This window comes from Scylla paramamosain, chromosome 41, assembly GCF_035594125.1.
Source record: "Scylla paramamosain isolate STU-SP2022 chromosome 41, ASM3559412v1, whole genome shotgun sequence".
NCBI lineage: Eukaryota > Metazoa > Arthropoda > Malacostraca > Decapoda > Portunidae > Scylla > Scylla paramamosain.
In genome coordinates, this window is record NC_087191.1 from 1,156,400 (window position 1) to 1,177,043 (window position 20,644).

Consider the following 20,644-nt stretch of genomic DNA (forward strand, 5'->3'; position numbering starts at 1 on the left):
GGATGACAGGTAGGTATGTTTCATACAGGGACTGCCATGTAAAGGCCTGATGGCTATTTGCAGTTTCCCTTATTTCTTATATCTTATTTCTGTCTGCGGCTCTGCTATCCATAATAAGAAATTACTACCAGATTATGAGTCTCGTGCATCATTCTTGAAACACTTTTCCACATATTCTGACTCCGTCTCTGTATTTAGGGACGGTTCAAAATCCGAAGATGGAGTCGGATTCTGTGGAGGCGGTAGCCTCCCGGGTGTTGCCTCCATTTTTTATGGCAGAACTGTTAGCCATTTGTTACGACCATAATTAAGTCCCTTCAACAAGCTGCCGCACCTGGACTAGCTTCACTGAGTTACCTCTTATGTGGACTCAGTGCATGGCTGAAACACGAGTGTACATGGTTCCTTATGACTCCTGCTCCATTATCACAACAGTTGCAACTCCAGGTCACACTAATTTGAGATCGCCAGTCTGTTTTGCCTTCCCACAGATAAGGGAAATACTCAAACAACACTTAACACCCACAGCTGCAGAAGAATCTACAACCACGTCTAAGAAAAACAATTAACAAACACTAACATGCATATGATCGAGGTATAATACCCTATTGGGATTCCACCCACCGTGACAGTCCTCCCACTGCCCAACAGAGTATTATAGTCTCAAACCGTTTACTGTCTCCTGGGCGTCAGGCGTTGTCAGGACCTGGGAAGGGAGTAAAGTTTACTACATGGCTGTACTGCATCAGCTCACAGTAGCATTTAAGACAAACTTGGTTATCAACAAAAGACACAAGAAACTACTACGAAATGAAAAAGTGTCCACGAACATATAGGAGGGTTGGTCACTGCCCACTGCGCACAAAACTCGGCACATGCATACACGCATCGGAGCAATCACTTCCCTGGGTATAGTGAGTGGTATTTTTTTTTTTTTTATGTAGGAAGGACACTGGCCAAGGGCAACAAAAATCTAATAAAAAAAATGCCCACTAAAATGCCAGTCCCATAAAAGGGTCAAAGCAGTGGTCAAAAATTGGTGGATAAGTGTCTTGAAACCTCCCTCTTGAAGGAATTCAAGTCTTAGGAAGGTGGAAATACAGAAGCAGGCAGTGAGTTCCAGAGTTTACCAGAGAAAGGGATGAATGACTGAGAATACTGGTTAACTCTTGCGTTAGAGAGGTGGACAGAATAGGGGTGAGAGAAAGAAGTAAGTCTTGTGCAGTGAGGCCGCGGAAGGAGGGGAGGCATGCAGTTAGCAAGATCAGAAGAGCAGTTAGTATGAAAATAGCGGTAGAAGACAGCTAGATATGCAACATTGCGGCGGTGAGAGAGAGGCTGAAGACAGTCAGTTAGAGGAGAAGAGTTGATGAGACGAAAAGCTTTTGATTCCACCCTGTCTAGAAGAGAAGTATTAGTGAAACCCCCCCCAGACATGTGAAGCATACTCCATACATGGACGGATAAGGCCCTTGTACAGAGTTAGCAGCTGGGGGGATGAGAAAAACTGGCGGAGACGTCTCAGAACACCTAACTTCATAGAAGCTGTTTTAGCTAGAGATGAGATGTGAAGTTTCCAGTTCAGATTATAAGTAAAGGACAGACCGAGGATGTTCAGTATAGAAGAGGGGGACAGTTGAGTGTCATTGAAGAAGAGGGGATAGTTGTCTGGAAGGTTGTGTCGAGTTGATAGATGGAGGAATTGAGTTTTTGAGGCATTGAACAATACCAAGTTTGCTCTGCCCCAATCAGAAATTTTAGAAAGATCAGAAGTCATGCGTTCTGTGGCTTCCCTGCGTGATATGTTTACCTCCTGAAGGGTTGGACATCTATGAAAAGACGTGGAAAAGTGCAGGGTGGTATCATCAGCGTAGGAGTGGATAGGACAAGAAGTTTGGTTAGATCATTAATGAATAATAAGAAGAGAGTGGGTGACAGGACAGAACCCTGAGGAACACCACTGTTAATAGATTTAGGAGAAGAACATTGACCGTCTACCACAGCAGCAATAAAACGGTCAGAAAGGAAACTTGAGATGAAGTTACAGAGAGAAGGATAGAAACCGTAGGAGCGTAGTTTGGAAATCAAAGCTTTGTGCCAGACTCTATCAAAATCTTTTGATATGTCCAAGGCAACAGCAAAAGTTTCACCAAAATCTCTAAAAGAGGATGACCAAGACTCAGTAAGGAAAGCCAGAAGATCACCAGTAGAGCGGCCTTGACGGAACCCATACTGGCGATCAGATGGAAGGTTGTGAAGTGATAGATGTTTAAGAATCTTCCTGTTGAGGATAGATTCAAAAACTTTAGATAGGCAGGAAATTAAAGCAATAGGACGGTAGTTTGAGGGATTAGAACGGTCACCCTTTTTAGGAACAGGTTGAATGTAGGCAAACTTCCAGCAAGAAGGAAAGGTAGGTATACACAACTATGCTTCCTGGTAGACTTGTATGGAGACTCTTGTTATTTCTAAGTAGGCCAGGGGCGTACGGACTGACTTACGTTTCTTGAGGCAACTAACCCGGCTACCTAGTATCCCTCTTTAAATGATAAATGTTAGAGCACATCTCAGTACGTCTGCTCCTTCCAGCTACTGGGTAGTGACTGCCATGGGAAAGTGCTCCAACTGCCTTCCCACGCTGCTCCTAAGGAGGAGGTACAAGGAAAGAGGTGGGGGAGGGGGTTGCGACACACACACACACACACACACACACACACACACACACACACACACACACACACACACACACACACCTGCTCCTTGTGCGGTTTCTACTTGAATAAAACACTTTACTTTAAAAAATTCTTCAGAACAAAGAGGGTTAGATGAATACTAATAGTTTACCAGTGGTTTCCTCGTTTATGACGTCATCTAGCAGCAGCAGCAGCAGCAGTAGTAGTAGTAGTAGTAGTAATAGTAGTATATTGACAAAAAAGCTATATAAATTTTGGCCAACTTAAATAGAAAAATATAATATCATTTAGTGGGCTATGTAAATTAACCATTATAGTAAAAAAAAATAAAAATAAATAAATAAAATAAAATAAAAAAAAAAAAAAAATAATAATACCAATAAAAACTGACTATCGCTTATGAGCCGCAAAATACGTAGAAAAATAAAAGTTCAACATTTATAGAAAAAATTAAAAGCTATAAAGAACTACAAAACTATAAAACGATAAAGGCTATATATATGAGTTATATATGAGAAAACGCTAAAATAGAAACCTAATAAAAAATACTAATACATAATACATCCCAACAGAAAACATATGCATGCTAAAATTAGTTGTATATAACAAGTCACCAAAATAGAAAACGCTAAAATTAGTTGTATATAACAAGTCACCAAAATGGAAAACTGACATGACTTACTTTCATTCTACTAAATTAGTTATATATTTCAAGGGCAGCATATACATAATTGAATAATTCCTCCAAGCAAGTTTCTTCACATCACCACCCCGCCTCTGTATTGACCTCTTGAAACGTTCTTGTAGACATTAAATCCTGGAACCTTTAAGTTGAAATATTTCCTTGCCTCAAGAATCCATACTATATCATACTGTAAAATAAACGAGTATATTCTGCTCCTGCAGCTTATCCTCAAGTCCAGCGACATTCCATGAACACAGATTTATGTTATGGGGTGGGGTGAGACTAGAAAAAAAAAAGGGTGAAAACCTGTCTCTTACCATCCCATCTCTCAGCAGCACCCGGTCTTTCCAGTCATATTTAATGTTTATTCCCACGTTTTCTGGCTTCTCCTTCTCCTCTCTTTCTTTCTTTCTAAGATGTGCAGTTTCTTTTCTAATAGCAGGATGAATATCTTTCTTAATATATACTCTTGACAGTGATTCGTTTGCTGCCTTCAGATACTTGGCCATTTTAAGGATGCTGTCTCTGCTTCTGGTCGTTTACAGTAACGTGGATCGGGCGCATGTTCCTTTTGTTTGGTTTCCTTAGACGCTTCATTATCCAACCGCTTCGATCATTTGCTTCAGTAGATCCCGCTGCTTTTATCACATTCCCAATCTTGTCCTCGCCCGTCCTGCCGAGCTCGTCAGCAGCATCTGGCACTCCAGTCACGATGAGACGTTGGTTACGATCTCTACTGTCCAGTGCCTCCAAGAATAGTTGCTACTAGTGAATGATTTTGTACGCATCATCCAGCTTCTCAGAGAGGCATGTCACCTGCTACTTCAGTGTTGTCAGCTGATTCAGTGATTGCTTTATGCTCTGTATCTCAGCCAGTAAAACAGAGTTTGAGGGTTCATCATTTCGACTTTCATTAAGAAATGTAGCCAGTGCTTGCTACAATTGTGCATTCTTTAGTTTTTCTATGTCGCCTGCAGCTAATGAGACATTGACATTTTTAAGGTCAGGTGAGTCTGCCATTCTGTTGTGTTCGAGCTTTCGAACTTTCGAACCGGGTCGCAGGGAAGGGTTAGCTAACCATCCCAAAATATTTCGGGTTAGTTTGACTAAGTTCAAAAAACATTAGCGTCACCACTTTTAACCTTACCAAGTTCTAGCAACTCTTACACATCTTTTTAGACCAACAATGGTCTGCATGTTCTTAAGAGCGTTGAAACGGGGAAAATATGAGGAGCTGGCCAGCACACTATTTTGGTCTGAGCGCGCCCTCTACCTCCACTCTACACTACACTTGTGATCGCCTTCGGCACCACAAAATAGATAGCAGTGTCTGCCCGCCGTGCATTTGCCCTTCATGTGGAAGGGGCTTATATGTGGAAGTGAGGATATTTGTTTCTTGTTGCAATAAAGGGTTGCTTTACTTTGTGGTCACAAAAAAACTGCCCCCTGTGCGGGTAGCCCATGTGTGTGTGTGTGTGTGTGTGTGTGTGTGTGTGTGTGTGTGTGTGTGTGTGTGTGTGTGTGTGTGTCCTATTTATTTTAGACCATTTTTCTGTGGCGGCCATTGACCGTTAAAAATGGTTCGTGTGGAGCCAGCCTCAGGCCCTTTTTACCCCGTCCCCTATTTTTTTTTTTTTTAACAAACGTTTGGGATGGAGGGGAAAATATAATGAAGATGAATAAAGAAGGCCTTATTTATGAAGTAGGAAAATGCCTAGCAATTTGGTTCTCTTTGGTTCTCAAATAGAGTGGTAGATGAGTGGAACGGACTCAGTAATCATGTAGTTAGTGCCAGGACACTAGAGAGCTTTAAGAGAAGATTAGACAAGTTTATGGATGGGGATAACAGATGGAAATAGGTAGGAGTGTTTCATACAGGGACTGCCACGTGTAAGCCTGGTCGCTTCTTGCAGCTTCCCTTATTTCTTATGTTCTTATGTTCTTATGTTCTTAATTAAGTATTTATCCACCGATGATTACAGCAATAACACAGAGGAGGAGCGCCTCCTGGTAAGGTTGAGAAACTCGTGAAAGCTTCCTCAAACGAAATAAATAAAAAGAATTTATTCTAATCAGCACATAATTCACTGTGCTATGAAGTAGGCTTCTGTCCATTCTAAATAGAATCTGATGCACATATATTGCCTTTCGAGTGCTTCTCTTTTTCCTTGGCCAGTAAAGTAAAGATAAACAGCTCCTCCTTTGACGCCATCCTTTCGAGTGACAACAATGAAAAGCATGACACGAATTAGTAGCGACCATCGGTGTTGTTATGAAAAAGGGTGTGACGAGCCGAGTGCGCCTCTTTTCACTTCCCTCTCCAACTAGAAACCAGGAACGCCAGAGCAATATTGAGTGAGGGCCGTAGGTAAGGTGGCACAGGTATATATGAACAAATGTGAGGAGATTCACCGAGACACTACTCGCTCACATGATCCAAGATATGTAAAAACAACAACGAAGGAACTCCACTCACTACTGCCCGACACACACCACTATCCTCTCGGATTTACTAGTGTGAGAACATACACTGGTACGAGAATCTTGGAGAAGCAGACCGAGAACAATGACAAGACGCCACTTGGAATAAGCAGGGAGGACTCAACCTAGTCGAGGAGAGCGAAGAAGCAGTGTTATGCCACGTCCACACGGTCTAGCTGTGCCTGGCAGAGTGTGCCCTTACCGGGCAAAGTCTGCAGACTCTGCCCGCGAAGGTGTCCACACGGCTGACGATGGTGGTTAGAGGTTAGTCGGCTGTAAGCAGAGATTGTGAGCGAGTTGTTTAGCGCGGTACGATAACCATGGTGCGCGCCATACTTCGAAAGAGGATAGCACTTTATAGCATTATAATTGCTGCCTGCATTAAAAAAGAAAAACAAGAGATCACGGAGACATGTCTGGTGCCAGGAGTGGTTACAAAGACGTGAGGCATTGGGAAGCTCTGTGACAATCCTACGTGAATTCAGGATGAAAATTAACATTTGCTTCGCAATTACATGAGGATGAACACAAACAGGTTTTATGTTCTCCTGTCGAAAGTGGAGTCATGCATACAGAGGCAAGAGACAAATATGAGGAAAAAGCATTGCACCAATAGCACGTCTAGAAGCAACTCTCAGATACCTGGCTACTGGGTGTTCCTACACATCACTACAATACGGTACGAGGATCTCCAAACAGAGTTTGTCCATCATCATTCCAGAAACCTGTGATGCTATATATGAAGTTCTGAAGGATGATTACATGCAGGTAAGCTATGTAGATATCCTATTTACTACTGAAAATGTGATTATATATATATATATATATATATATATATATATATATATATATATATATATATATATATATATATATATATATATATATATATGAGAGAGAGAGAGAGAGAGAGAGAGAGAGAGAGAGAGAGAGAGAGAGAGAGAGAGAGAGAGAGAGAGAGAGAGAGAAAATACTATCAAGTTTCAATACGGAATGTAATTCTGGATATACTGATCAAAAGACATTTCGCTGGCACGTTGTATTGAATATAAACAGGCTATTGATAACAACTATTTAGTACAGCAATAATTACCTTAATGGGGCTAAACTAAACACGGATGAGTAGCTGAGGGAGAAGGCACGGCCGTTAGTCAAACAAGGACATTATACAGTAAATATGGTTAATACCATATATATTTGTTTATGAAAAATATAACTTAGAATAACATAATTCCCTGAAAATTACATATTCTATGTAATATTGTATAATGTTAATGATAAGTAGAGACACCTACATCATTTGCGAAATGACACTTACTTTTAAATGAGTGATAAGAGCTACAACTAAGTTGGGTTTAGGAAGGGGGATAAAAACCCAGGGAGGAGTTAGGATTCTTTTAATCTCTTTTTAATCTCAAAGGTTCAGAGATTAAAAGAATCCTAACTCCTCCCTGGGTTATTATCCCCCTTCCTAAACCCAACTACTTGTCAACATGAACAATTCACAGCTACAACTAAATATCAAGTACATATTGCACCTTCAACAAATTATCACACATTCCTAACTCCTATCACCTGCATATACCACTTCTCTACTCCATTTTTTTTTTCTATATCGGTACACTTTGTGATACAGTCGTCTCTTCCGTGGTCCACTCCAATTCTGTTTCCCATTATTCGGTCAGCTTTGTCGACGCTGTTAGGTTACCGAGTTTACCCATAAATGGTACATCATTAATAAGTTTTTCTGCATATATTTTACTGCCTCCATGGATCTATCGTAGACCGTTTGCGACTACAATACCAAAATCATCGTCGCAGTCATGTGTAGATGACAATGCATTCGGTTGTTCGAGAGCTTGTTCAATGGCTTTTTATCTGTGTCATTTGATACCCGATCCCTCTTGGTGGGTCTTTTGATAATGGATGGCACAGGAGAGTGTTCGCGTATACGGGTATTGTCCATACGACAGCCAGAAGTGGATGCAGTTGAAGAAGCTCTGTAGGAGTCCTGTATTTCGATCAGATCGGTAAAAATCTGTTAAAAAAAAAAGGGGAACATGAATGTGTGCCACAGATCATATTTTTACCTCTATAGCATGTATGATAACTTTTTATATACTTTAGGATAGTCAATGAGAACCTAAACACCTGTGCAAAGGTTCGGATAATTCTATTTAATTATCTTCCTACCCTACATCAGTAGTTCCCACCTTCCCTTACCAAACATGCTCCCTCATCCCTCTCGCACACCCATCCTTCTATCACCTCTCCCCCCACCCACTCTCTCTCTCTCTCTCTCTCTCTCTCTCTCTCTCTCTCTCTCTCTCTCTCTCTCTCTCTCTCTCAAAATTGCACATAGTGAGATATTGCACATAAATATTTATTTATTCTATTTATCTATTTTTTATGTAGGAGGGGCACTGGCCAAGGTCAACAAAAGTCCAGTAAAAAAAAAAAATGCCCACTGAAATGCCGGTCCCATAAAAGGGTCCAAAGTGGTAGTCAAAAAACTGAAGGAAAAGTGTCTTGAAATCTCTCTCTTTGAACGAATTCAAGTCATAGGAAGGTGGAAATACAGAAGCAGGCATGGAGTTCCAGAGTTTACCAGAGAAAGGGATGAATGATTGAGAATACTGGTTAACTCTTGCGATAGAGAGGTGGACAGAATAGGGGTGAGAAAAAGAAGAAAGTCTTGTGCACCGAGGCCGCGGGAAGAGGGGAGGCATGCAGTTAGCAAGACCAGAAGAGCAGTTAGCATGAAAATAGCGGTAGAAGACAGCTAGAGATGCAACATTGCGGCGATGAGAGTGAGGCTGAAGACAGTCAGTTAGAGGAAAGGAGTTGATGAGATGATGTCTAGAAGAGCAGTATGAGTGGAACCCCCCCATATTATAAGAAAAGGACACACCGAGGATGTTCAGTGTAGAAGAGGGGGACAGTTGAGTGTTACTGAAGAAGAGGGGATAGTTGTCTGGAAGGTTGGGTCGAGTTGATAGATGGAGGAATTGAGTTTTTGAGGCATTGAACAATACCAAGTTTGCTCTGCCCCAATCAGAAATTTTAGAAAGATCAGAAGTCAAGGGTTCTGTGGCTTCCCTGCGTGAAATGTTTACTTCCTGAAGGGTTGGACATCTATGAAAAGACGTGGAAAAGTGCAGGGTGGTATCATCAGCTTGAGATGAAGTTACAAAGAGAAGGATAGAAGCTATTGGAGGGTAGTTTGAAAATCAAAGCTTTGTGGCAGACTCTATCAAAAGCTTTTGATATGTCCAAGGCAACAGCAAAAGTTTCACCAAAATCTCTAAAAGAGGATGACCGAGACTCGGTAAGAAAAGCCACAAGATCACCAGTAGAGCGGCCTTGACGGAACCCATACTGGCGATCATATAGAAGGTTGTGGAGTGATAGATGTTTAAGAATCTTCCTGTTCAGAATAGATTAAAAAACTTTAGATAGGCAGGAAATTAAAGCAATAGAAAAGTAGTTTGAGGGATCAGAACGGTCATCCTTTTTAGGAACAAGCTGAATGTAGGCAAACCTCCAGCAAGAAGGAAAGGTAGATGTTGACAGGCAGAGCTGAAAGTGTTTGGCTAGGCAAGGTGCAAGCACGGAGGCACAGTTTCGGAGAACAAAAGGAGGGACTCCATCAGCTTCATAAGCCTTTCGAGGGTTTAGGCCAGCCAGGGCATGGAAAACATCACTGCGAGTAATTTTAATAGGTAGCATGAAGTAGTCAGAGGGTGGAGGAGAGGGAGGAACAAGATCAGAATCGTCCAAGGTAGAGTTTTAAGCAAAGGCTTGAGCGAAGAGTTCAGCTTTAGATGTGATAGCAGTGGTGCCATCTGGTTGAAATAAAGGAGGGAAAAAAAGAAAAAAGCAAAGTTATTGGAGATATTTTTGGCTGGATGCCACAAGTCATGAGGGGAGTTAGATCTTGAAAGGTTTTGACACTTTCTATCAATGAAGGAGTTTTTGGCTAGTTGGAGAACAGACTTGGCATGATTCCGGGCAGAAATATAAAGTGCATGAGATTCTGGTGATGGAAGGCTTAAGTACCTTTTGTGGGCCACCTCTCTATCATGTATAGCACGAGAACAAGGTCTGGAAGGTTTAGGTCGAGAAAAAGAGTGAGAAATGTACGCTTCCATGCCAGACACTCACCTCTGTTATGCGCTCAGCACACAAAGATGAGTCACTGACACGGAAGCAGTAGTCATTCCAAGGAAAATCAGCAAAATACCTCCTCAGGTCCCCCTAACTAGCAGAGGCAGAACGCCTCTGCTAGTTGGGGATTGGATTGGAGCAATAGGACAAGATACAGATATGAGATTGTGATCGGAGGAGCCCAACGGAGAAGAAAGGATGACAGCATAAGCAGAAGGATTGGAGGTCAGGAAAAGGTCAAGAATGTTGGGCGTATCTCCAAGACGGTCAGGAATATGAGTAGGGTGTTGCACCAATTGCTCTAGGTCGTGGAGGATAGCAAAGTTGAAGGCTAGTTCACCAGGATGGTCAGTGAAGGGAGAGGATAGCCAAAGCTGGTGGTGAACATTGAAGTCTCCAAGAATGGAAATCTCTGCAAGAGGGAAGAGGGTCAGAATGTGCTCCACTTTGGAAGTTAAGTAGTCAAAGAATTTCTTATAGTCAGACGAGTTAGGTGAGAGGTGTACAGCACAGATAAATTTAGTATGAGAGTGACTCTGTAGTCGTAGCCAGATGGTGGAAAACTCTGAAGATCGAAGAGAGTGGGCACGAGAGCAGGTTAAGTCATTCCGCACATGAACACAACATCCAGCTCTGGATCGAAAATGAGGATAGAGAAAGTAGGAGGTAACAGAAAAGGGGCTACTGTCAGTTGCCTCAGACACCTGAGTTTCAGTGAGGAAAAGAAGATGAGGTTTAGAAGAGGAGAGGTGGTGTTCTACAGATTGAAAATTAGATCTTAGACCGCGAATGTTACAGAAGTTAATGAGAAAAAAGTTGAGGGGGGGTGTCAAGACACTTAGGGTCGTCGACTGAGAGGCAGTCCAACCTGGGGACATTTATGGTCCCCTCCCCAGATGGGAACTCCGTAGGAGTCCCCAAGATAATTTTGAAATTTTTGAGTGAAGAGTGTGTGTGCTATTAGGTGATTGTAGTTTTGTGTGGAAGAAGTTGTCTTTAGAGGGCAGGCCGTAACTGCCCCCTTGTGTTGTGAGACACAAAGGGAAACGTTCAGTGAGGTCAGAGCTGGGTTTAATGATAAGTTCACAGCTCCCCCTGAACAGTGCTTTAGACCTCACTGAGAGTAATTATCGTTTCGGCAGGTGTCTACTGCCTCCTCCTGTATATAATATTAGACATTTATTCTCTGGTAATTGTGATGAATAGTTACAGATACAAATGAAGGATGATATAATGATTCGATGGTTAGCGGACTAGACTGCTTTGACTATGTTGCCAGTGTGTTGTGTAATTCAGACGAGAGAGAGAGAGAGAGAGAGAGAGAGAGAGAGAGAGAGAGAGAGAGAGAGAGAGAGAGAGAGAGAGAGAGAGAGAGAGAGAGAGAGAGAGAGAGAGAGAATGGGAGGGGGAGGTAAGAACAGCCTGTCATTGTTATTTGAATTTTCCTATTTACAGGTGCCTATAACCCCAGTGGAATGGATGCGTGTGGCACAAGGATTTTTTACAAGATGGAACTTCCCCAATTGCCCAGGTGCCATAGCCAGGAAACATATATTAATAAGGCCTCCACAAGACAGCGGGTCATATTTTTTCAACTATAAGGGTAGCCACAGTATTGTCTACTTGCAGTATGTGATGGTAATTTGGAATTTATTTATATAGACACTGGTGTAAATGGAAGAGTTTCAGATGGTGGAGTGTGGAGCAACAGTGATCTCTGCCATCATATTGCAAACAACACTGCAGGCTTACCAACAGACAGAATTATTCTGGGGAGTGACAGAATCTTGCCGTACGTATTTGTGGCAGACGATGCTTTCCAGCTGCAGAGGCATATAATGAAACCATTTCCACATCATAACCAAACACGAGGAAAAATTTTTTTCATATAGACTTTCTAGTGCTAGACGCAGTATTGAGAATGTATTTGGCATTTTCTCTATTTTTTCTAATAGGTTTATTTTTTATTTATTTATTTTTTTTTGGCGCCAATTGAAAATTGAAAAAGTTGTCCTTGCATGCACGGCGCTGCATAACTTTCTCAGACGGGATTTTGCTAGCCACTACACGCCTGAGGGATTTGTGGATTCAGAGGATTTTATTGGGGATACAGTAACTCCGGATGACTGGCGCGTAGCATCGCAGTTGACTGGACTGCAACGATTGGGTTCGGGCGCCATCACTGTTGGCAACAAAATCCGTACCGAGTACATGAACTACTTCAATGTAGAGGGCGCTGTGTCATGGCAATATAGAATGCCAAATGTAGTTGCGTAGCTGCCCCCACTCCTCCTCCAGGTTAACCCTCGTTCCCCACCCTCTCCACCTCGGCCTCTCTGCCATTTCAAACTTTTCCCTCCTCCCCGCCCTGTCTACCATCCCTCTGGAATTGTGTTAACACTCCCATTTCCACATTTACATAAGAATTATGTATAAATTAGTGATCGAAGTATTGTGCATATTATGATAATGTACATTATGAATATATTCATTTCAGACATTGAAGCCATTCTAGCCATACAGACAGTAAAGGACAATGCTACTATGAAATGCGTGTTTAACGTTAACTATTTAAGTTTCAATAGACTCAAAAAACCTGTTTCACATTACTTGGTAAAACTCAACCCTGGGTTATGTTGAAATATATACAGCCAGTCTGAAAGTTAATGGTTGAATTTTCTTACCCTAATGTTACAGAGATAATGGAAAATTACAGTGACATAACGGGGGGGGAGAGAGAGAGAGAGAGAGAGAGAGAGAGAGAGAGAGAGAGAGAGAGAGAGAGAGAGAGAGAGAGAGAGAGAGAGAGAGAGAGAGAGAGAGAGAGAGAGTATACGTACCTCAGAATCAGAAACATCATCGGATACCGTTGCTGTAGTCTGCTGATTGCTGGCAGTGTTTGTCATATTTGACACCGATAGCCGCACACAGTCACCATCATTGTGGAGTGACAGTATGTCAAAACATCACAATTTAGGTGTGCAGATTTCTTCCGTCCCAGCTCCTGACTTCTGGGATGTGCCCATTAACCTCATTTCCCTCCGATGTTGGTTTCTGAGGGAATCTAATTTCTTTTTCACATCGCTCTCACTCCTGCTTATTGTCTCTGCTACGTGTTTCAATGCTGCAGCACGTTTGTCTCTATTTTTATAGTCAGCACACTTCACATTCCATAAACATTTGTGCGCTCTATATAAATCAACCAATGTTACTGCGTCTTGTCGAGAACAGTATACACTAGTACTAGGTGTGAACATTGTGTTGTTAACTTCGGTCAGTAATTGAGTGGGTCTGCTCGCACCTTACGTCGTGTCTTTGGCAGTGATGTCTGATCTCTATCCACTGCCCGCAGATAGCGCCGGGAATGGACAGTTTGATGGTTTGGCCCTGAAATTACCCGTTGGCGAGCAAAGCCTTCGTGTCCGGCGGGCAGTGCTCGACCGTGGACGTGGCATTAAGCTTCCAAATATGGGAACTCTCTCTACCGTGGACACGGAAAGCCAGGCGACACGTAGCCTCGGACGGAGTCGAATGACTCTTGGCCTAGAGAAGCGTCGGCACGGCGATGACGTGGCCAGCCAACGGAGTAGAGCTGGCTTCGGAGTGTGCCAAGACAGAAGAGGGAGAAATGGGTAGACAGACCAGCAGCGAAGTAGCAGTTGGGTGGTATAGAGTTTCCCCCCTACAAAAAGGGTCTTATCATCGAAAGATATATGGTTATCATTAGCTTCAGTTTGCCTGGTGCAAAAGAGGTGGACTGTACGAAGTTAGTAAAGGTGCAGTGCTAATTATCTGTATCTGGTGCAACGTTCAGATCTAAGGAGCCTCTCCATCTTCAGCTAAACGAAGATATTATTGTGGTGAAATTGAATAAGAAAAAAAAAAAAAATCCTTCTTTTCCTTAATGCTTTACTTGACAATAAACCCAGCGTGTGTACAGAGGGATTGCTGAAGTTAGCGCAATAGACCAAACATTATACGAGTAGCTGCGTGCGACAAGGGGCCAAGCGCCAACTACCGTGAAATGTATTTTCTTCCATAATTTACCCTACTTCATAGAAATAATATTGATGTGATCGTATGTCTATTGTGCGTGCAGCTGAGGTCCATTAATCACAGTAGTGTATACCTCATCAACCATGCTATCGCCATCACTGTCTCATTCGGTAAATATCAGATGTTTGAAGAGGTAGCTGTTGATAATGATGGTTAATTCTAACGCAAAAACATTAGTATACACTATTGTTAATAACTTTCATGTTACACACATGAAAGTTTCCATAAATGAATTAATAAATAAAAATAAATATATCAATAAGAAAAAAGTTTAATTAGAAGGGGCACGCTAGTTATCTATATCAACAAATGCCACACTAGCCAGCCCAAACTGTCGTACGGCATTGCTAATGCCAATATGCTTATGTTTTGTGTTATTATAATAAACTACGTTATTAAGGTTCAATTATTACTTATTTATTGTTATGACACACACACACACACACACACACACACACACACACACACGCACTCTCATAGCAATAGATAATAGATAATATGTGATTTTGAAAAGCAAAGGCAAATCAGTTACGAATCTTTCAAAGGTAGAAGATAAAAAGACAACAGTGTCAGTCAACATCACAGTGTCAGTCAACGTCACAGTGTCAGTCAACGTCACAGTGTCAGTCAACGTCACAGTGTCAGTCAACATCACAGTGTCAGTCAACATCACAGTGTCAGTCAACCTCACAGTATCAGTCAACGCCAAAGTGTCAACCTCACAGTGTCAGTCAACGTCACAGTGTCAACGTCACAGTGTCAGTCAACGTCAAAGTGTCAACCTCACAGTGTCAGTCAACGTCACAGTGTCAACGTCACAGTGTCAGTCAACGTCAAAGTGTCAACGTCACAGTGTCAGTCAACGTCAAAGTGTCAACGTCACAGTGTCAGTCAACATCACAGTGTCAGTCAACGTCAAAGTGTCAACCTCACAGTGTCAGTCAACGTCACAGTGTCAACCTCACAGTGTCAACCTCACAGTGTCAGTCAACGTCACAGTGTCAACCTCACAGTGTCAGTCAACGTCACAGTGTCAACCTCACAGTGTCAGTCAACGTCAAAGTGTCAACCTCACAGTGTCAGTCAACGTCACAGTGTCAACCTCACAGTGTCAGTCAACGTCACAGTGTCAACCTCACAGTGTCAGTCAACGTCACAGTGTCAACCTCACAGTGTCAGTCAACGTCAAAGTGTCAACCTCACAGTGTCAGTCAACGTCACAGTGTCAACCTCACAGTGTCAGTCAACGTCACAGTGTCAACCTCACAGTGTCAGTCAACGTCACAGTGTCAACCTCATAGTGTCAGTCAACGTCACAGTGTCAACCTAACAGTGTCAACGTCACAGTGTCAGTCAACATCACAGTGTCAGTCAACGTCACAGTGTCAGTCAACATTATAGTGTCAGTCAACCTCACAGTGTCAGTCATCATCACAGTGTCAACCTCACAGTGTCAGTCAACATCATAGTGTCAGTCAACCTCATAGTGTCAGTCAACATCACAGTGTCAGTCAACGTCACAGTGTCAGTCAACATCACAGTGTCAGTCAACATCACAGTGTCAGTCAACATCACAGTGTCAGTCAACATCACAGTGTCAGTCAACATCACAGTGTCAGTCAACGTCACCGTGTCAGTCAACATTATAGTGTCAGTCAACTTCACAGAGTCAGTCAACCTCACAGTGTCAGTCATCATCACAGTGTCAACCTCACAGTGTCAGTCAACATCAGTGTCAACCTCACAGTGTCAGTCAACATCACAGTGTCTATCAACCTCATAGTGTCAGCCTCACAGTGTCTATCAACCTCAGTATCTATGAACTTCACAGTGTCTGTCAACCTCAATGTCAACCTCAAAGTGTCTGTCAACCTCACAGTGTCAGCTTCACAGTGTCTGTCAACATCACAGTGTCATTTTCACAGTGAACGTCACAGTGTCATCCTCTCATTGTTTGCCAACCTCGCACTGTCTGTCAACTTCACAATGTCAATCTCACAGTGTCTGTCAACATTGTGGTACCATTCAACCTCACATGTCAATCTTACAGTGCCAATTAATCAAACTAGCATTGTTTGTCAACCTTAGTGTCAATCAACTTCACAGTCCGTCTGTCAACCACACACTGACTGTCAAGCTCACAGTCTGTGTATCAACATCAGTCTTTCTGTCAACCATACAGATTTACTATCAACTTCAATCTACATATCTATTCTTGCTTCTTTTCTCTTACGTGTCAAGTGTCTGTCCAACCTGTTGGAGTATGCAAACGAGATCCTTATTATTATTGTTATAATAATAATTATTACTACTACTACTACTACTACAAATACTATTATTATTATTATTGTTATTATTATTATTATTATTATTATTATTATTATCATTTTACAATTTTTTTTTTTTTGAAAGCTGCTGACGATGTACGACCCTGCCAGAGCAGTACAAGTAACAACATCCTGACACACACACACACACACACACACACACACACACACACTCGGCTGTGTTAGGTGACTACGAGGACCGGAGACGGTAACGCACGGAAACACCATTATCAACTTTTATCTTTGATTATAATATAATTAATGGGAAAACTCAAGGTTGTTTCAATATTCTTACTATGAATCAATTACATCAGGATTATACATTTATTTTCACTTGACTGCCAGAGCAGTAATATGACATGGCGTGACCTGCAGTATAGTGAGTCGTTGCTTGACATCAATTCACTTTCAGACTTGACAAACATTATTCATGTACTGATGATGAATTACCATCAATGATTGCTCTTCTGAGTGTTGGGGGTAAGGTTTCTGTGAGGTTGACTCTGCTGAGTGTTTTCTGTTATAAGGGTGACATAACTGAAAGATTCACATGATAAAAAAAATAAAAAAAATGAGGATACGTACAATCAAAACACTGCCAAGGAGTTTGTAATGTCTTGTTTTACCAGTAACATTTATGGCAATAGTAAGAGTGATTGAGTGAAATGAATAATAATAATAATAATAATGTGGTAATTGTAAAACCCTAAGCATTCTAGAGAGAGAGAGAGAGAGAGAGAGAGAGAGAGAGAGAGAGAGAGAGAGAGAGAGAGAGAGAGAGAGAGAATAAAAATAAATAAATAATAATAATAATAATAATAATAATAATAATAATAATAATAATAATAATAATAATAATGTGGTAAGCATTCTAAAGGAGAGAGAGAGAGAGAGAGAGAGAGAGAGAGAGAGAGAGAGAGAGAGAGAGAGAGAGATGAAGGGGAAAAAAATAGTGGAAGATATCGTACGTCTGGCAGCGCCCTCCCTCCCTCTCTCTCCCTCTCTCATTAATATCAAGTTTGTGTTGATTCCATCTCACATCAATATTACCGGCAGTGACAGAGTTGATGCTCTTGATAAGGCCGCCGGCAACTTGCTTCTTCCCGCGGCTGGCTTGGTGCCCTCACTCTCAGGTGCCCTAACTGGCATTCGAACTGTTGCCTTCTGCTAAATCGATCAAGCCTGTGATCCCCAAAGGGAAGAAAGAGAGTGTCACCACCCGGCACTATGACACCTTTCTCTACCATTGCTACAAGTATCGCCGTAAAAGGACTTATTGTGAGGAGGAAGAATGTGCTCATCCAAGCTCCGTCTTGGCTACAGGCCAGTGTGAGGAAGTTGCGGGACTGCCAGACGTGCCGCATTTCTCTTCCTGTTCCCTGTGTGGTTCCCCTGACTATAACACATGGAACGCCACGGTCTCCACCACCTTTTGATGGCTGACAACCTGGACGTCATCCTTGCACGTTTCCCTGAATTCGGTGGTTGCTGACTTCCGTTTGTCCGTTCTTTAATTTGATATGGAACCACCAGAGGCCTAACAGCATCTCCACACAACACCACAACACGTTCCGCCACCATCGTCACAAGCACCGTCGGCGGGTTTGCCTCATTTCTCTTGCCCTCTGTGTCACTCCCCCAACAACACACTAGACCATTACTGCCTGCAGTGCCCGGACTGACGCTAGCACAACTGTGTCAGCATCTGAACCACGACACCTAGGTGAAGCCCTCGTCCGGTTCCCTCGTCTTGGTTGTTAATGGATTGCCTTACGCGACTCATTTTGTTTTCTCTACTTATATTCTTTAATTCTTCCCTGGTACTGCTGACTGTTGTATATTAAGTTGTCTGCCGAAACAGCACAACTGAGCCAGCGGGAAACACTAAAATTATTGTCATAGACTGTTTTACTTAGGAGTCTGAGTCTGTCCTTTATGAATTATAAGATGTTGCATGCCAATAGATCTTTTTGTCCTAAGGTTTACTGGGCCATGTGAAAGCTTCAATATCTAAAAAAAATGTTTCCTGCTTAACACACCATTATCCCTCATTTTCTCTCTAATTACTCAACATAATGAAATCAGATGTATATCACGTGAAAACCAAGTAAATGTAGTCTACAACGAGGTATAACAAATAACTGCATATACTCTTGTCTAAGACACACTAGACAGGTAAAATAAAGCGATGATGAACGACCGACGCACGCTGTGCTTATCTTTAAGTGCGATTTACTCGTTTACTTTTGGCGCTTGACCCCTTGTCACACTCAGCGCGTCATATGTTCGTACCAGAATCACAGACGCTTCACAACACACGCTTATAAACCACCGAACAGAATCAACTGCCAGTTTATAGCACCACCACAATACTTGTGCACAGTGGTGGTATCTATTTGTCTATTGTTTTTCATTTATTTATTTATTTTTGTTACTAATTTTCATGTATTTTGTATATCATAGTGATATCTGTATGTAATCAAGGAATAAAATAGGAAATCGATATTTGACAGTAATAGTTTGTATTGCATGATGATTTTAACTTTCACTACATCGATAGATATTATAAATGAAAAGCTTTTTCTGTCTTGGATTGGTAAATGCGCTGGTGGAGTTTTCAGCTTCCCGGAATATATTCTGGCCTTTTCCAGATGATCCAAGAAAATCATATCACAACTTGATCATCTCCAACCCCCTCGTGTCCTCTCGGGGCTCTTAACATAAAGTTTATTGTCACCGTCCCATGTTCAGTTCTCATTATTCTGAGACGCCCAATTGCCGGCATTGGGTTAAATAAAAATTAGCTTACCAAAAGCTGTGCAGTCACTTGGAGCAGAATCCATTTCTTTTGTTCTCTCAAGCATATTAGCAATGATGTTTTCTTGTATTAAGTCTACCTCTGCTGTCACTAAACAGGGCCAGTGGTTGGATGTTACCTAAGATCAGCAAAACTTGCCTTGACAATATCATCGACGTCCTTGTAAGTAACCATAAAACTGATGAACTGGTCACTATTCGGTTCTGTGATTCACCAAGGTATGTAACCAGCGCATCTTTCAGAGCCGACATGCAGAAAGCTGTACACCTAGCAGGAACTTATCCTTGATCAAAACCAAAGTCACTAACTCAATACTCTAGCAAAATTTTGCCTTTGGAAACTTCGGCGAAGTTAGATAACTTCACTGACTTTTTCAGGTCTCAGGAATTTTTGAATATCATGATGATTCATACTATAATGACACACGTATATTATATTGATCATATTGTTGCAGGTTGGTGGCATCCGCTGTGCTCCCGTACAGCGAACCTAGCGTGCAGCCCCTTGTGGTCGCAGTCTGGACTCCACGTTCAGGAATGAGCCGAACACAAGATCATCAGACTTTCCCAGAGAAGTTTACTAAGTTAATAGAAATCCATGCAGTATAATATTTTATATTTCTGGTGGTGATCAAAAATTTGCAATAATCTTTAAAAGATATCAGCTTGTAAATTATACTTTCTGCTTCTATTTGTCATAAAAAAAAAATAAATAAATAAAGTGCCAATATACATACATTAATTGATTGAGGATTTGGTATTTATAAAGTGAGGAGAACTGAAAATAACTGACAAGCCTTAGGACAGGTTGTACAAGGCATATTAATGCAAATAAAAAAAATTGACGTTAAATGTTTAGACTGCCGCATAAAAAACAAATGGCTTGAGACCTTTTGTTCATTTGAACACATTGTGAACGCTTCTCGTGCTGAAGAATTTATATATAGTGTGCATTAATTTCCAGACTGAGCACGATGCCTAATCTTCTCGTGGCCATGACGGAAGACGCGATGAACCGGAAGTTCACCGTGGAGGACCCAACCTCCCACGCTGGGCAGAGAGTCGTGTTTGAAGGTTACATGGTCGACGTGATGGATTACGTCGCTCAGGGAATAAATTTCTCGTACGTTTCCAAAAAAAAGATAATCTTATAGTTGGGTATTTATAAGTTTTTAGATTCCTGCAATTGAAATCCCCAGAAAAATGTTCTCATCTCCGTCGTGGTTTTTTTTTCTTTTTTATTTCTAGTCAGTCTATTGGCAGCTGAACGAGGAGCTGCACAAGACTAGGCGAGTTCGCAAGCTTAAAGGTGATTTGTTACTGCCACATAATAATGTATTACATTCTCTGATCTTACCTTCGCCTCCCTCATTTTGCACCTATTACGTGAATTTTCCCTACAAATACGACACTTCATT

General features: G+C 41.7%; 1 long non-coding RNA gene across 1 annotated transcript in view; it reads left to right on the plus strand.

Moving 5' to 3' along the window:
• Positions 1-20,401, plus strand: part of LOC135093122 (uncharacterized) — a 53,537-nt gene extending 33,136 nt beyond the window's left edge. Inside the window, exons 4-5 of the long non-coding RNA XR_010263215.1 lie at positions 19,682-19,810; positions 20,191-20,401. This is a non-coding gene — a long non-coding RNA (uncharacterized LOC135093122). The remainder of the gene's footprint in view (positions 1-19,681; positions 19,811-20,190) is intronic.
• The last annotated feature ends 243 nt before the right edge of the window (positions 20,402-20,644 follow it).